General features: G+C 40.6%; 1 long non-coding RNA gene across 2 annotated transcripts in view; it reads right to left on the bottom strand.

Annotated features, from left to right (window-relative positions):
* The window catches only part of LOC145720514 (uncharacterized), a 38891-nt gene that overhangs the window by 8584 nt on the left and 12576 nt on the right, over positions 1–17731 (bottom strand). Inside the window, exon 3 of one of the 2 annotated variants that reach the window (XR_014143511.1) lies at positions 4824–5013. This is a non-coding gene — a long non-coding RNA (uncharacterized LOC145720514). Of the gene's footprint in view, positions 1–3162; positions 5014–17731 lie in introns of those variants that run through there. The other variant, XR_014143510.1, reaches the window with a different exon arrangement.

Below are 17731 nucleotides of genomic sequence, written 5' to 3'. Positions count from 1 at the left end.
GATGCGGGACTCGATCCCGGGACTCCAGGATCATGACCTGAGCCGAAGGCAGTCGCTTAACCAACTGAGCCACCCAGGCGCCCTAAGGCTCTGTATGTTTTAATCTCAGTCTCCTTTTCCAGACTTATGTCCTGCCTTTCCACCACATCCCAGTCTAAGAAAATCTAAGTTTAAAAAAAATCACATAATCAAAAATCCATTAACATTCTGAATTTTTTTATTGATAATATGTGGGGGAACTGAGAGGATTTATATGTGGTATAATAAAGCTGACATTACTCAAATATAAATCTATTATATATGGAAGATTAATCTATGTATTTCCTTTTGTCAAAGAAGTGGGAATTCTTTTGCTGGCAAGTGACAGCAATCTAATTTGAATTAGCCTTGACAAAAATGAGAAATAATTGGCTTATGGATGCCAAGGAAGCATTATAAAACCAACCTAAGAGATGGGCAGGGCTGCAATTGGCCTCAGGAACAACAGCAGGAACTCCACTGCCATCAAAATTCCTTTCCACAGTTGTCTTGGCTCTTCTCTGCATGTCAGCTTCATCTGCTCTCACTGCAGGATTTCCCCACAAAGCAGAAAACGTGGACAACGATAGCCCTTTGGGTTAGTGTCTTTTAACAACCATATAAATGACTCTCTTTCTTGATTCCAGGTTGAAAAATCCATAGGAGAGCTTCTGATTGTACTGGCTGAGGCCAGGTACCTACCCACGGACCCACCAAGTCTGACCAGGGGAGTGGGGTCATATAAGCAAGAAAAGTTCTGCTCATAGCCGTGTGGCTGGTTGTGGGGCAGGGGGATACCAGTTCTTAGGAAAGAGCTTTTGGGGAAGGCAATATCACTGACATCCACTATGGTAATTCTTAAGTAATTTTAGTAGAATTAAATCAAAACAGCTGAAAATTGTATAACTAATTATATTTAACTTCAATTATAATTACTAATTGATTCAGGCCTGTAGCTGGCTCCACTATTTGCAGGCCTGCTTGCCTATAGGTTTGTGCTCCTAACTTGCTTATTCTAAGATTTTCTATTTGTTTTAAGGTATCTAGTCATAGTGGTTCCAAATATTGTTAATTATATTTCCTAATAGTTATAGCTTGTGTTTCTGCTTTGTTGCTTATTTTATTGGCCAGAACTTCCAGAATCACATAAAAGAATCATTTGTATAATTGTAAAATTTTCGGGTATATGTTTAAATAAAGCCTAATAGGGTAAGGAAGCAGGAAAAGGGTATCTCAATTGAGTGATGTATAGGTTCCTGTTGGAGCTAGAAGGGAACTCAGATACAACATACCAAAGCTTGTAATAAACCAGGATGCAGCATATGGCATTCCCAGTTTTTAAAGTATTGGAACAATTCTATATGTGTTGGTGAACTTTGCTCCCCTGAGATATTACCCCTCTTCTACCTCTCTGCAATCCAACAACTAAAGATTATATCATGACATAGTAGGGGGCTGATTGGTTCCAACTGGTTGCTTAATATTTTGAGTATCAGTGGTATTAAAACAAAGTGATATTAAACACATTGTATAATTTGACCCCTGGTGGAATATACCCTCAGTACCAAAAAACCCCCACAAAACAACAACAAAAAACCACCACAATAAAAAAAGAACCTGCAAAAAATTTTTCAAATTATCTTTTTTTAAAAAAGATTTATTTATTTATTTATTGAGAGAGAGAGAGAGAGAATGAGGGAGAGAGGTAGAGGGAGATGGAGAGGGAATCTCAAGCGGACTCCATGCTGAGTGTGAAGTCTAACTTGGGGCACGATCCCACAACCCTGAGATCGTGAGCTGAGCCAAAATCAAGAGTCAGACACTTAACTGACTGAACCACCCAGGCACCCCTCAAATCATCTTTAATGACTAAATAATCTGTAAAAATTCTGAAAGTATTAAAGTATTCTAAAAGGAGGGACCAAGATTTTCAGCAAAAAGAAAGGAATACAACTATAAAATCAAAGAAGCGAAACTCTGTATTCCTAAATTTGAATAGAAAATATCAGTATGAACTCATAATAGATTTTCCTATTTCTGTTCACTGAAAAGGCCTAGAGGCAGTGAACAATCCATAGAATAAATACTTTTACTGCCCAGACTGTAGTCCCTAGGGATTCTTAGAGAAATGTCTGATTAGAGATCTGGGGCAAGAAATGTATGAGGCTGGATATCTTGTCATACAAAAAGTGAAGAAGCTATCAAAGACTACTACATGTCAAAAGGACTCTGGAGCCAACTCGAGGAGGTTCCTATAATCTGAGCATCAATAAGAATAACTGCAATTGATCAAACATATTAAATATGTTAAAATCCTGAGATCATAATGATATTTTAAAAATAGTTGTATCAGTCACCTTTAGAGGATGATAATGAACCAACTCATTATTCTGGTAAAATAAAAAATAAAATAAATAAAAATGGTAAATAAAAGGAAAGAATCAAGTATTTAACCTGTCTTTCTTTTATGAGCTATATCTCATGGCAATTAACTAGTTGAGGTCAGGCAAATTGTAGAAATAGATATTACAGAAATAGTCTAGCTAATAAATGAAGAAGAGAAGGTATAATTAGAATATTACCAATTGCAACCCCCCCCCATGGAAATAATGGAGCTAGGCAATTATCATTAAGGATTGTTAACATAAAAAGAAAGACAATTAGATATCACTATCTCCTGATGGAAATACTCATTACCTTGTGAAGGGTTTTTGTAAAGAAAAAAAATCAAGCCTGAACCAGATCAAACTCTAGACCTAACTAGAAGTTTATAGGTGATAAAGAGAACAGAGAAACATGTTAATTGAGGAATACAATCAAATCCAGATGTGGGAAACTCTTTAGGATGAATACCCTGTTTCTTCAACAAATACTTTACAAGGGAAACAAAAATGGGGGACATGAGGAAAGCACAGATTAAAAGAGACTTAAAACACATAGCAGCCACAAACAATATGAGGACTTTGCTTGGTTTCTGATGTAAACAAACCAATCAGAAAAAAAATCAGAAAAATTTAAACGCTAGATATTTATGATATTAAGAAATGACTGCTGGGGCGCCTAGGTGGCTCAGTTGGTTAAGCGACTGCCTTCGGCTGAGGTCATGATCCTGGAGTCCTGGGATCGAGTCCCGCATCGGGCTCCCTGCTCGGCAGGGAGTCTGCTTCTCCCTCTGACCCTCCCGCCTCTCATGCTCTCTCTATCTCATTGTCTCTCTCAAATAAATAAATAAAATCTTTAAAAAAAAAAAAAAGAAATGACTGCTAATATCTTAGATGTGCTAATGGTATCAGGGCTATATTTTTAAAAAGTCTTTCTCTTTAGTGATAAATACTGAAATATTTACAGATCAAATAATATATGTAGACTGTTTCACAAGAATCCAGTGGGCACAGGGGTGGGGAGGAAAGTGGGTGGAGAATAGATGAAGGGAGAAGGGTCATGAGGTGCTGACTATTGTGGCTGGGGGACAGGTCACTGGACAAAACTTTCGACTCTTGTGCAAGGGTGAAATTTTTCATAATAAAACGTCAGCAAATAAGTCAAATTTATTTACTATCATCCATGGACATCACATAATTAAATTCCCTAATTTTACAGATGATACAAACTGAAGTCTAGAGAATTCATCAGTGGAAAAAACATCTCCCTTACTCTACTAGCTATGTGACCTGCGGCAAGTTACTTAACTTCTCTAAATCTCAGTTTTGTCATCTATATAAAGAGGCTAATAAAACTTATCATGGAGGGTTTTGTGAGAATTAAAGGAAATCATACCTGTAAAGAGCCTAGCACAGGGAGCACAGAGTAGGTGCTCATAAGTGGCAGCTGTCACTTACAGCATCTAAGATCACACAGCTTGTAGGGGCATAGGCAGATCTGGAGCTCACATTCCCTTTCTTTCTTTTTTTCTATTTTATTTATTTACTTTTGCAAGAGAGAGAGTGCATGCGTGCATGCACGAGTGGGGGGTTGTGGGGCAGAGGGGGAAGCAGACTCCCCCCCTGAGTAGGAAGCCCAATGCAGGACTCGATCCCAGGACCCTGTGATCATGACCCCAGCCGAAGGCAGACGCTTAACCAACTGAGCCACCCAGGCATCCAATTTCCTAATTGGTAGTTCTGTTATATTATGTAATTTCTTTTGAGTAACAGACTTTTGGTAAATACTAGTTGAACTGGGAAAAAACAAACAAACAAAAAAAACACCCCAATTGAAATTGGCAATTGACAAGAAGAGGTTTTACCTGAAAAAGATTTATTTTCCCAGATATCATATCATAGTATACCTTTGATAATGGCAAAATTTAGTTTCTCACCTGACAGTCATGGCCTGACAACATCCTTCTGCAAGTCCACACATGATTCCATGTGGGCTGGTTGAAATAAAAGGAAGTTCCTTTAGGAGGCTTTCTATTTTAAAATCTGTGACATGAGGCACCTAACTATAGATGATAACCTGACTTGCCCAAGTCACTCTGCTAGAAAGGGGCAAATGGGATTAGAACCTAAATTTCCAGATCTATGTGTTTGGTTTCAGTGAATGTATCATTTTTAGATGTTTACACATTAGGGAGGATGATTTCCATTGCAAAGCATACAATGCACAGTATTATCCTTCTTCTAAGAATCAACAATAAGGCATGTTCAATTTATCAGCACATGGGCTATTTCCTTTCCTTTTTTTGAGATATTAGTTTCAGTGGATGCCCCTGGCATTTTAAACTTCTTATCATCAGCTATGAGGAAGAGCCATGGGGCTTTAAACAAACACCATACCCAATGTTATGTATTTATTGGCATTACTTGGTTTGTTCTGTATTTTTATAAGCCTCTTCTTTCTTCTCTTGCACTTCTTTTAGTAATCTTTCATAAGAAAGGCAAAGAGGACAGGATGTCTCCATTCTCTGTACTTCTTTGTGGAAGTGAGGGAGGATATACGATGAAATTGATAAACGGAACTGATCAGACTAAAGGACTTAGCCCCAGTCTTGTCCTATAACAATGGGAAAAAATAAATTTAGTTTAATAAACATCTAACATTGTGTTAGATGCTGAGATACAAAGATGATTCAGACAATATATCAGTTCAGTGTACCTGCCCTCGGAACAGATTTTAGGAGGTTAGGTAGATGGGTATCAAAACAACTGTGAATAAAAAAACCAAACAGAATATAACTGCTAAACATGGGTAAAAAAAAAGCACTTTGGCAAGAGGAGAGTAGTTCTGACAAGAACAGGCAGGCTTTCAGAGAGAATGTGGCACGTGGTTGGGACTTTGATGGACCTTGCTTTCGCTGGCTAGGAATCAGTGTGGCCATTCATTTAACAGCTATTTAACAAGCCCCTCCTTGTGCTGGGCACTGTGATAGATGTGGGGGATAGGGCAGTAAACGAGACCCCCATGGTCTTTGACTTCACGGAGTTTATATTCTGACTAAGGAGACAGTCTTTTTTTTTTTTTTTTTTTAAAGATTTTATTTATTTATTTGACAGAGAGAGGCACAGCGAGAGAGGGAACACAAGCAGGGGGAGCGGGAGAGGGAGAAGCAGGCTTCCCGCCGAGCAGGGAGCCCGATGCGGGGCTCGATCCCAGGACCCCGAGATCATGACCCGAGCCGAAGGCAGACGCTTAACGACTGAGCCACCCAGGCGCCCCGGAGACAGTCTTTAAAAAACAACTAAGTACAGAATTGCAACTGTAATAATCATTGTGAAGGAGAAGGGCAAGATGCTAGGGGAGCTTCTGACCAGGGCCCTCATGTATTAGGGAAGTTGTCCTTGAAGAAGTGACATTTGAGCCGAACCCTGAAGAAAAAGTAGGGGTGCAGGGGCCAGAGTTAGGGTTGAGGGCAGGGGCAAACAAGGCTGGTGGTAGCACAGTGTGGGTGGCCCACAAACAGTGAGAAGGCTAAGGAGGTGGGTGAGAGCCTCTCTGTGCATGGCCTTGGAGACCCCAGTCATGATTTGGGTCATTAGCCCTGCACACCAGGAAGCAACAAGTTTTTAAAAGGTCGTTCTGAGTGCAGAATGGAGAAAGGATCAAAGTGAGACAAATACAGGTGTGGAAAGGCCAGTCAGCAAGCTATTGAGGTCTGCCTGCCTAGAGTCCAGGCAAAGAAATGAGGGTAACTTGGACTGGGGTGGAGACAGTGAGATGGAGAGAGTCCAGAAGAAAGGTCGGGAGGAGGAGGGCACGATATGAAGAGAGCATGGCTTGATCAGGTCAGACAGTGTACGTGTGTAAGTGGGGACCAGATTTTATATCAACAAGACTGTACTGTTTTTAGTTATACTCTCTTTCTCTTCATGCCAGAATCCCCACACTCCCAAACCTGGCCCCAAGTCAGACCAGAACTTTAAGACTCAGTCATTCTTTTCCTAATCCCCATATACAGAAACTGTGCAAGATTTGGCTTGTGGGGTCACACCCTAGGCTTTCTCACTCCTTTCCCAGAATCTTGTGCTCAACTAACCAGAGACCACAGGCAAGGATGCTAGGAAGATATAAGAGGGAAGAGGAAACTTATAAGCAGCTAGAAAAAAAGAGTAGCTGAGTACATATGGGTTAACTGTACACGCGGAGTTGGAAAAATATGTCGGTTCGAGTTCCCCAGCCTCTCTGTCTTGGGTGGAGATAAAAATCACCCTTTCGAGTGAATGTTAGCTATAACCATGTTTGAGGCTCCTGTCTGCTGAAGCAACACCTAGTACTAGGCTCGGACCTTGCGGTCACTTGGTCAGTATTGGTTGAATGGAAGCATGATTGCAACAAAGTGTAAGGGCTGTCCCAAGATCCTGAGGTCTATATATTCTCAGCACACTTTAGAGTCCCCATCTCCTATCATTTCATTGTAGAAAGGAGAAGGAAATAGGGAACAGATGGGGCTTGCTTACTGCTGTGGAAACAGGAATTTTGTGGCATATGAAGTAAGTTTTGGGCCAGGAGTTCTAGTAATATCTAGGTGACCAAGGCTGCATCTTTACTTTCTTAAAGTAAGGGGATCATATAACAAGGGCTCTAAGTGTAATTTTTAGCCTAATGTAGTATGAAAAGCAAGGCCCAAAAACTCACATAGATTTGGGTGGGGAAAGAAAAGAAAGCAAGCCAGTTATTGGAGGCAACTAGAGAGCTTTCCCCCTTATATTTCAAAATTAAACTGAGACAGTGCTCAAGTGCACATTCCTCTCTCTGGGCTCCTGACTAGGAAGTGATTCCTTTATCTCTTTTTGTTCATACCAGCAGCTATTATTGTCTAAAACAAGTATTCTCACTTCACTTAAGTCCTCCGTTTCCCAACAACTTTCCTAACAACACAGGAAACCCAGCGACCTTGCCAAGGACCTAGGTTCATCTCAGTTTCTTCAGCCACAGCCTCTTAGGGTCCTTACCCAGGGTGGCCAAGCCTCATGCCTCCTTTCCAGGCACTTCAGTCTCTAAGGGCCAAGGGAAAAAATTTTTTTAACCCCTAGCAATAAAGATGGTTTTATAATTTCTAATGAATTCTCTTCTATGTGGGAATGAGAGCAGGTATGGTGAGGCTGGCCAGGGATCTCTACGCTCTTCTGCTCTTGCAAACCGTGGCCTTTATAGCTAGGGGAGCTCACTGGACTTTAGGATACAAGTAACAGGTAACCGAGGCCCTGGCAAGCCTTAACACTTCCAACAGGGGTTTGGGCAATGGTTGGACCCCCTTGATATGTCAAACGAGGTAGAAATCAAGGGCCAGTGGTAACATATCGAAACCTTCTTATTTGAAACACTGATGGCCAAGCATTTCCCTCATCTTTTCTTTTTATCTGAAGAGTCAGCAAGCATAATTTTCATATATTTTATTTATTTATTTTTAAAGATTTTATTTGTCAGAGAGAGAGAGCACAAGCAGAGGGAGCGGCAGGCAGAGGGTGAAGCAGGCTCCCTGCCAAGCAAGGAGCCCAATGTGGGACTCGATCCTAGGACTCTGGGATCCTGACCTGAGCCAAAGGCAGACACTTAACCAACTGAGCCACCCAGACGTCCCAGCAAGCATAATTTTCAAAGAGAGATTTTTGACAAAAGGGCCTTCAGATAAAAATGTAATTATCGAAAATCAAATTTTCAAAAGGGCCTTTACACACTGTATAATTCTCCTTCCTTGTAATAGATATTCAAGCTGCTACTTTGAAGGGTCCCAATAGATAATAGTCATAGTTTCCTTATTCTATTAGTCAGAAAAAATTGTGAATTCAGGAGATCTTTGGTCATAGGAGATCAATTCAAGATATCCTGTAACAAGGGTTGACATAGAAACACGAAAAACTCCCGGTAGACACAAATTTAAGAAAACAAAAAGCATTAAGTTGGCTTTTTTTGGGTCACTTTGAAGGATAGGCTGGGGCCTTCTGGAATCTAGTTGAACGGCAATACACCCATTTGCCCTATGTTCTTCCAATAGGGTTTCCATGGCAATTCTGTAGATTTTCTGGTTTGTCAATAGCAACTGCCTTTGACTTGGCAACTAATGTAATTACAATAGACCTGAAATTCTAAAGACATATTCACCCTACTTGGATGAAGTTGTCTTGGGGTCAGAATAGGGTCAGAATAGGGTATTTGGCACCCAATCAGCTTCCACAAAGAATCATCTAGAAACTGTGCTAATATGGCGTCCATTAGCCACATGTGGCTATTTAAATTTAATAAAAATTAAATAAAAACTAAAAACTCAGTTTCTGAATTTCAAGTGCCATATTTCAAGTGCTCAATAACCACATGGAGCTAAATGGCTAACTCATGGGCAGTGCAGTTATAGAGCATTTCCATCATCATTGAAGTTTCGTTGGATAGTACTGATCTAAAAGAACCATTTATTTGTAAATATATCAATTACTAACTCAATTTGTAATTCATTTAAATTGGGACAACTCCCCAAATTCTTTCAGCCTCACTACAAAAACTGAAAAAAAAAAGCAATCTCCTCTCCACCTCTTGAAATGGTTCTTTGATAGTATTTCTATGTAGCTCTAAGTCGGTGGGGGGGGGCGGTGGGTAGAGGGAGAAGTGTCCTTATTAGTGAAGTTTGGGGAATGACACATATTAGACAGAATCCACACTGTTCCTAAGTTTGAAAGACTCATGGACAAAGGCTCTCCATATCTTATATTAATTTAGGGAACTGCAGAAGGTCCTTTTGTCTTGCTTTAAGTATACCTTTTCCACCTACTCATTGATATATGTTTCTTCAACAGGGAGAAAAACCTTTTTTTAAACAATTACATATAAAGATTTAGTATAAATATCCTTGGGAGAAATACACTAAGCTGTGACTCCTGTTTACGACTTTCCAATAGGTTTTCATTGGAAATGGAAGAGAAAATTCAAAGTTGCTAAATTCCTAGATTGAGGTAGAACTGGTTGAGAAGGATCAGAAGGAAAATGATTTGGAGTGGGGATAGATTTTTATGCTCAATTTTTGAAAGCTTGGCCTTTGGTATTTAGGGAATATATAATGACAACTGAATTGACAGAATTTTCAGCTCTAGTTTCCATTTGCTTTTGAAGGTGGGGCCCTCCTAAACCCTCAAGAGATTTACTGATTGCTGTCAGCATGAAAATGGTCAATATTGGTTTAGGGTGGTATCTTAAAGATGCCCTTGACTCTTGGTGACATTACAGAATTTCAGAACAAGGAACTTTGGGTAGCATCTTGTCCATTTCACTAAACCAAGAATTTGCAAATTCTCTTCTTTTAAACTTCAGGGGGCATTTTAAATATCAGAGGATATCACAAAATTTTACCTGAATTTCATTTCTAAGTTGCAAAACCTGGTAGATTAGACTAGACACTTCCTGCCTGTCATCTCTGGTCTCCAGCACATGGCAGAACACCTAATAATGTTTGTGGAACTGCTGAGCTGCAGTCCCCTACTTTAAAGATTAAGAAAATGAAGGCTAGAGAAGGAAAAAGCTTCTCCTAAGGTCACAGAATGAGGTAACAGTAAGACAGCAGTAGGACAAAATCTTCTGTGTGTACTTTCTACTCCACTCTGCTGATTGCTCACAACTGCTTTCTTTCTTCAAATACTTAGGTCTGGAGGCTGGTACAGCATCTCACAGTTTAATGGGTGCAATTATCGTTTCTCTCTTATTTTTGCATTTTTTAATTTATTTCTTGCCCAGCAGTGTTGAAAACATCAAATGACAGTATTTTTCTTGTACTAAACAAAGGCAGTTTAACATTAAAGAAAAAAAAATACTAGAAAGGGATACAACAAAATATTACCAGCCTATCTTTGTGGGTGGTGGAATGATAAACTAGTTTTATTTTCTTTCTTATCTTTTTTGGCACATTCTAATTTTTCTACAATGAACATTAATTTAAAAAGTTTTTATTAATTTTTTTCTCATGAATTACTTTATAATCAGAGGAGATCATTATATATATAAAATCTCCTTCTGCCCCTATTTCTACTGTTTGAAAGGATCCTGCCTTCATTTAAATAGAGTGGAACAGTGGGCTTCCATTAAGCAGGGTAAAGGGCACATTAATTATCCAACAGATATTTGGGACAGTCAAGGAGGACTCTCATCTGTGCCATTATTTTCAGCTCAAAGGGAAGATTGTTGTTTGAAATGATTGCTGGTCTTTCAGCTGAAACCAGCTCAGTCTCCTTTTCATTTTACAGCACATGTCTTGGCTTTCTGTAAATGTGCAGCTTTGCTTCATTCTCACCAATCCATTGATTTTAATATTTCATATATGTGTGTGTGTGTGTTTTAAAAGAAAACCCCTTCATTTACCTACATAATTCAGTAAGGAAGTATAAAATATTAACCCTAGGGGTAGACTTTTTACTTCACTTGGCAGGTAAAAGGCAATAACTTCCTGAATATTGCACCTAAACATTTTCCCATGATACATAAAGAGGAGAGTATATTCCTAGGCTTTTGTATATGAGAGATAAAATAAATAAAAAATAAACCTCAGAAACTATTAATGATGTGTGACTGTGTGTGTATGAGAGAGAGAAAGAGAGATAGAGACAAAGAGAAAGAGAGAGAAAGAGATCGAGAGAAAGAGAAGGAAGGAATGGGCCCTGCTCCTCTATTGGTTAGCCTGGGTATGTTTTAAGATGTTTTTCTGCATCTACCGCCACCACACACACACACACACACACACATCTATGAAATCCCACAGAAGTTAAACTCTGAGTTTCTTCCAAAGAGAGGTAATGTGGAGAATTTGAATCTTTTTAAAAAAAGATTTTATTTATTTATTTGAGAGAGAGCGCACACGCATGCGTGTACATGAGAAGGGGGAGAGGGAGGGGGAGGAGAGAGATAGGGGGGAGGGGAAAGGGAAAAGGCAGAGGGCCAAGCAGACTCCCTGCTGAATGTGGAGCCTGCCGCAGGGCTAGATCTCAAGACCTTTGCTAAAGTCAGATGCTTAACCAACTGAGCCACCCAGGCACCCTTAAAATTGGAATCTTTTAAAGATTTTTTTTTTATTTCTTTATTTGAGAGAGAGAGAATGAGAGAGAGAGCACATGAGAGGGGGGAGGGTCAGAGGGAGAAGCAGACTCCCCGCCGAGCAGGGAGCCCGATGCGGGACTCGATCCAGGGACTCCAGGATCATGACCTGAGCCGAAGGCAGTCGCTTAACCAACTGAGTGAGCCACCCAGGCGCCCGAAAATTGAAATCTTTTAATAACTATTTAGACATTTTTTTCTTTCTCCTCTTCTCCTTTGCTGAACCCCAACCACCCTCACCATACCAAGCCCCCCTGTGCTGCTAATCAAAATAAAAATTGGACAACGGCATCTGTTTTGCTACTTTTCAGCTTTGCCCAGATACTAACAATTAAGCATGCAATAAGCGGTGCCAATTTACTCACTGACATTTTTCTATTTAATAGGTAGGTAATATATATTATAAAATATATGTTTTCCCCTAGGAGACTTAATAGAGGAGAGGTATTTCATTTAGCGTTTTTAAAAATGTAGCCAAAACCATTCTTTTCCCCAAGTTGTGTCTCATGCAAAATAATGGCTCACCACTGAGCCAAGATTACTTCCTTGGTCATTTAAAAAATTTTTACTTTCTGCCATTAAAACTGTCTTTCTCAGTATCTCCTTCTCCAGGGGCCATGTGTGAAGACCAGGAACTACCCAAAACACTGTGGATTCATAGATTATCCAGTTCAGTTAATGATTTCGATGACCTCTTCGGGAAGAATCCCTTCTGAAAGCCACCTTTTAGTGACTCTGAGAAAGGTTTCAGGAGGCCCAAGGCTGGCAGGGAAGGTCTTTTCTTTACATCCCCCACTTCCCTGGCTTTCCTGTGCCCCTGTCTCTCCATCTGCTGTCTCCCTTCTTCCTTCTCTCCTCCTTCTTCCCCCTCCTCCTTTCATTTTTACCACCTTTTCTCCCTTTCTCTCTCCTTGCCTGCTATTGAACTTAGCCATGTAGCAGATGGCTGGGCCCTTTAATGCTAAGATCTGAGTGTATAGCCCTCGGGGATTACACCATGAGACCGTGGGAAAATAAACTCCTCATATTTACTACTGTTATTAATAATAACAATTATTACTACTACCAAGAAAGCTACTATCACTATAACAATTCTTTATTTTTGTATCATGATACTCATAAAAGAATGTTTCCATCTAATAGCTATTTGGTTTGATTCTTAGGGCCACCTTGTGAAGAAGGGCAGGCATTATTTCTCTTTTTCAGATGAAGAAGTAAGGCTCCAGGAGATCGACCTGCGTGTAATAGCACAGACAGCTAACAATGAGTTTGGGACTAGGACCTGAGTTTCGGCGGCTGTATTCTCTTAGATGGAGTTGAAACTGGATTACCGTAATTTTAAGTTATAGTGAGAGGCATCCAATAAAAAAGTTTGTCGTTACGAGTAAGTGCCAATGTAGATAAAAGACGTGTGCCTAACCAGCAATTCCTTATATGCTTCGTAGACTTGGTTGAGGTGGCTTTTGCCTCATCTTACTTCCATGGGCTATTCCTGGAATACTCTTTGGTCGCCTCGCACATTTGAATTTTAAGATGGAAGCCTAGGATTTAACCAGGCACAAACACACACAGGATTTGGAGCTTACTGTAAAACACTAAAATAATTTTCTTTTTACAAATATGTTACTTTGGAGCACCTGGGTGGCTCAGATGGTTAAGCCTCTGCCTTTGGCTCAGGTCATGATCTCCAGGTCCTGGGATATAGCCCCGCATTCCACATCAGGCTCCCAGCTCAGTGGGAAGTCCGCTTCTCCCGCTCCCCCTGCTTGTGCTCTCCCTGTCTCTCTCTCTCAAATGAATAAATACAATCTTTTAAAAAATTTAAAAAGAACACAAATGTGTTACTTTGGGGTGTCTTTACAGTAAAAATAGGCTTTTAGGGCCAAGAGGGGTAAATGGGGCAATGTCAGTGAGTGGAGGATAACAAAGACAGTGGAGGTTAGAAATAGAGTTACAAGACAGCATGGGTGACTCAGGGCCTTGCCCAGTTGTGGTGGCCTTGCTACTGAACCTGGGAGAATTTTGCTGTAATCTCCTGTGAGGCTCGCTCCAGGCAAGCTCATGAAAGAAGGGAATTTTGTTTTTTTGTAATTCTTTCAGTACCCCCTCCCTCTGTATAATCAGAAATCCTTCCTAGACCCCTTATGCAATCTCCTAATCCCTCCTAAGGGCTCTATCAGTAACTCTGTACCCACTCCATACCCTGAAAGTATTCTAGGCCTTTTCTCCTTTTCCATCTTGGTTTCACTGCCGGAGAGCTGGGCTCCAGTGCTCAATGGTATCATTGTGTTACTCTCATCATACCTCAGGTGGCCATGTTATCATTCTGCATTTATTTGTGGGGAAACTGAGATAGCTTTGTGTTACCTTTCCACTTTCTCTGGTGTACAAGCAACTTGGTGTGTGAAATCTTGAACTATTACCTTTAGGGGATAACTTTCAAGTTCCTGTAGTAAAACTGTAGGCATCTCAAAATCAACATGTCTGAAAACTGGACATACGGTTTTCCCCCAAACTTGATCTTCTTTTTGTGCTCTGGCAATTCATTTCTTAGTAGAGTAGGCTTGAAATATGCGCAATTTTATATGGCAAGAGCTAGTTGAAATTTTCCCCCATATCCGTAGATTTCTCCAATTTCCTTAATCGGAGTGAATCCCTCTCTTACCTCTGTACCTTGGAGCCCTTTGCTTGTATCTACAGGAGAGCAAACCACATTGTATCTACTGGTGGTCACCTCTGAGGATGTGTGCGGTCTCTTCTTCAGGATCCTGCAAGTTGCAACCTATCTCTTCTCTGCCCTGTTATCTAGACCCTGGTATAGCAGGTGGGGCTGGTGGAGTGTGCTGGAATGTCACAGGTCTCTACCAAAGCATGTTCTTCAACTTAGCTATGCTCTCAAATGTGTCCTTAGTAAGAGCTCTTCCCCATTCTTCTCTGCAGGTATTCCAGTCGTGAGTAGGCAGTTCCTTAGACACCCCCTACCCTGCCACCTCCCTGGCTTACTCTCAGGAAAGAGCCTTGCCTCCTGTTTCATTCTGAAAATTGAGAACACTAAGGAAGAACTTTCTTCCTAGACAGTACTTTTTAGGCCAGAGATCTTTTTTTTTTTTTTAAAAGATTTTATTTATTTATTTGAGAGAGAGAGCAAGCACGAGCAGGGAGGCGGTAGGAGAGGAGCCGCAGGCAGAGGGAGAAGCAGACTCCCCACTGGGCAGGGAGCCCGATGCGGGGCTCCATCCCAGGACTCCAGGATCATGACCTGGGCCGAAGGAAGACACTTAACCCACTGAGCCACCCACGCGCCCCCAGAGATTTTTTTTTTCTTTACCTGACCTTGCATCCTGACTCTACTATATGACAAGATGCTTTCTCTCTCCATACTGCAATTTCTTTGTCTGTAAAATTGAGATAATATTAGCGCCTTCTCTAAATGGTTACTGTAAAGATTGGATGAGACAACCTATGTAAATCGCTTAGCACAGTGCCTGGCACCATGAATATTAATTAATGTTGATACTAATAACTTCCTCTCTCACTGCCTACAACCTTATCTTTCTCTTAGTCCATCTTCTTTTTTCCTCCTTCTGCCTGGGGCTAATTCCACCTCACCTGTGATTTGTCCCCTCCTCTCTGTCTTCTCAGCTATCCAGCCTTATGAAGCACCTCTCACCCCAACTGCCCTGTTTCTTAACCTTTCCTCTCTATTGACTTTTTTCCCTCCACATACAAAGAGGTTCCAATTTCCTCATTGTAAAATAACCCTCCTTCAATGCTGCATCTCTCTTTCTCCCTTCCTATATTACTCCCGACCCTTCACAACCAAATTTCTCAAAAGACTCACTGTCTCTACTGCCTTACAGCCTCAATCCCCTGCAATCCCACTTCCTTCCATTTCCTTGATAACACTCTTACCAATGTCCCTAATGACCTCATGATAGCTAGATCCAGGGGACTCTCTAATGCCTTCACTTGGGGCTCTGATGTTTCTGGCCAACCCCTCCTTGAAATTCTTCCATAAATTTTTCTACTTTGTTTTGAGTTTGTACATCCCTGGCCAGTTCACTTTCGTCTCCCTTTGGGCCACTCTTTTTCCACTCCACATTTAAATGTTGGTATTTTCCTAGTTGGGGGCCTTAGACCTCTGTTCTCTATCAGTTCCTCAGTGACCTCACCTATCCAGAGGTTTCAGCCACTACTTTTCTCCTGATGACTGGAACATATTTATTTCACACAGGGGTTTCCCACAGGTTTCTTTACCACAGGACTCCTCTAAGGCAATAGTGTGTTCATGAGCCTCGTGACTCTTTGGGAGAGGGAATGATGGTGTCCAGGGCTTCTTATTTATTTGACCATGAAACCTTGGTTTTTTGTTTGTTTGTTTGTTTTTCATGGAGAATCTTGCAGACTAGTGCTCTGGGAAACACACTTTGGACAATGATGTTCCATTCCTTCTTATTCCCAGTCTGATTTAGTTGTGTTTCCTCTGGCTGTCCGTAAGCATTTGCACACAGTCTATTCTATCTTCAACGCACTGTACTCTGTCTCTGCCACCAGCTCCTTGAAGCCAAGGCTTATAGCTCTTTGCCTCCGTTGCACAGTGCCTGGCATACAGAGTTTGCTCGAAAATACCTGATGAGTGAATAATGCAGGAATGAATGGTAACCTACTTCTTCCTGGCATAGCACAGAATATTCTATGGCACATTTAAAGTAGTACTGATTGGGCAGTACTTGATTCTGACAGTTGGTCTTGAACAAGTCTTGTTCAAAGGGCTATAGTAGCTGAAAAGAAATAGGAGACAAACTCTTTTTCCTCAAGGAAGACACAATAAATTCAAATAGAGCCATGTGGAAATATTTAAGTGTTAAGTTGTATGGGCCTGACTATTAGTGCTATGGGTACTCTGAATTTGTATTGATCACTGAGGTCTGGAGTAGTCAGATTGGCTAAAGGGTATTATAAATGGTACTTTAGTAAGACTATTCTGGCAGGAATGTAGGTAAGAATAATTAAAAAGAGGGAGCCTGGAGAAAATTATAATGGCCAGGAGTGAGGAGATGTGGCCTGAAATAAACTATGGTGATGGGAATAGTGAAGAAAAGGCAATTCCTTTTCTAGTATTACTTGGTGATGGTCAGAATGGAAGTGGAAGGACAGGAGACAAGTAAAAGAGAGTTTTCAGGTTTCTATCTGAGCCTGAAAGGACAGTGACAGCACCAGCAGATTTGAAGAAATTTGTTGTTGCAGGTGTAGCCAATCCAAGCACTTGGAAGTCACAACTCTAGAATATAGTGAAAATTCTGTAGAACTAATTACTATGTAAGGCATAGACTACACAGAGACTTTGATTATAAATTTAAAGAATATGTCCAACAGCTGAGCTGACATTATTGACTTGATGAGGTCTATAGATAAAAATGACTAATAACTTGCATAAATTTCAGACCAGGTTTGCTAAAAATGTTATGCATGACAAACCAGAAAAACAGTAATGAGAAGTCAGGATTTCACATAAGCAAGTAGTAATTCATTTTGTGATCCACTAATCCTGCTATTTGCAGCAAGTTCTCTAATTTCCCCAGCCAGAGGGAGATAATAGAGCAAAACATGTCTTGACCATACATGTCTTCAAAATATTTGGTGTTTTCATGATAATTCAGTACAATGAAACATGCTGCCACTGTAAGTCAACACTTAACAGTAAATTACTTTAAGGAAACAAAATCAGTAGGTTTTAAAACCCAGACACAGTTTAAAAGTGATGCAAGTGAGATCTGGCTTTACTGGAAACTCAGGCATTAAGAATCCTGAATTGGGGCACCTGGGTGGCTCAGTTGGTTAAGTGACTGCCTTCGGCTCAGGTCATGATCCTGGAGTCCTGGGATCGAGTCCCGCATCGGGCTCCCTGCTCGGCGGGGAGTCTGCTTCTCCCTCTGACCCTCCTCCCTCTCATGCTCTCTGTCTCTCATTCTCTCTGTCTCAAATAAATAAATAAATAATATCTTTAAAAAAAAAAAAGAATCCTGAATTGGACCTTATTAACTTTCTGACTTTGTGCTTTTCATCTAAACTTCTTTTTCATCATTTATTGAACACCCCCAGCATGCTTACACCCACTTAGAGTATGCCATAGATGCAATCCTAGAAGGTCACGTTCTAAAAAAAATGGATAAATTCACAAAGATGGTTCTTTTCTGGATAAAAC

This window comes from Leptonychotes weddellii, chromosome 3, assembly GCF_054177405.1.
Source record: "Leptonychotes weddellii isolate Sample4059 chromosome 3, ASM5417740v2, whole genome shotgun sequence".
NCBI classification, from domain to species: domain Eukaryota; kingdom Metazoa; phylum Chordata; class Mammalia; order Carnivora; family Phocidae; genus Leptonychotes; species Leptonychotes weddellii.
This window is presented reverse-complemented; position numbering and strand designations above follow the sequence as displayed.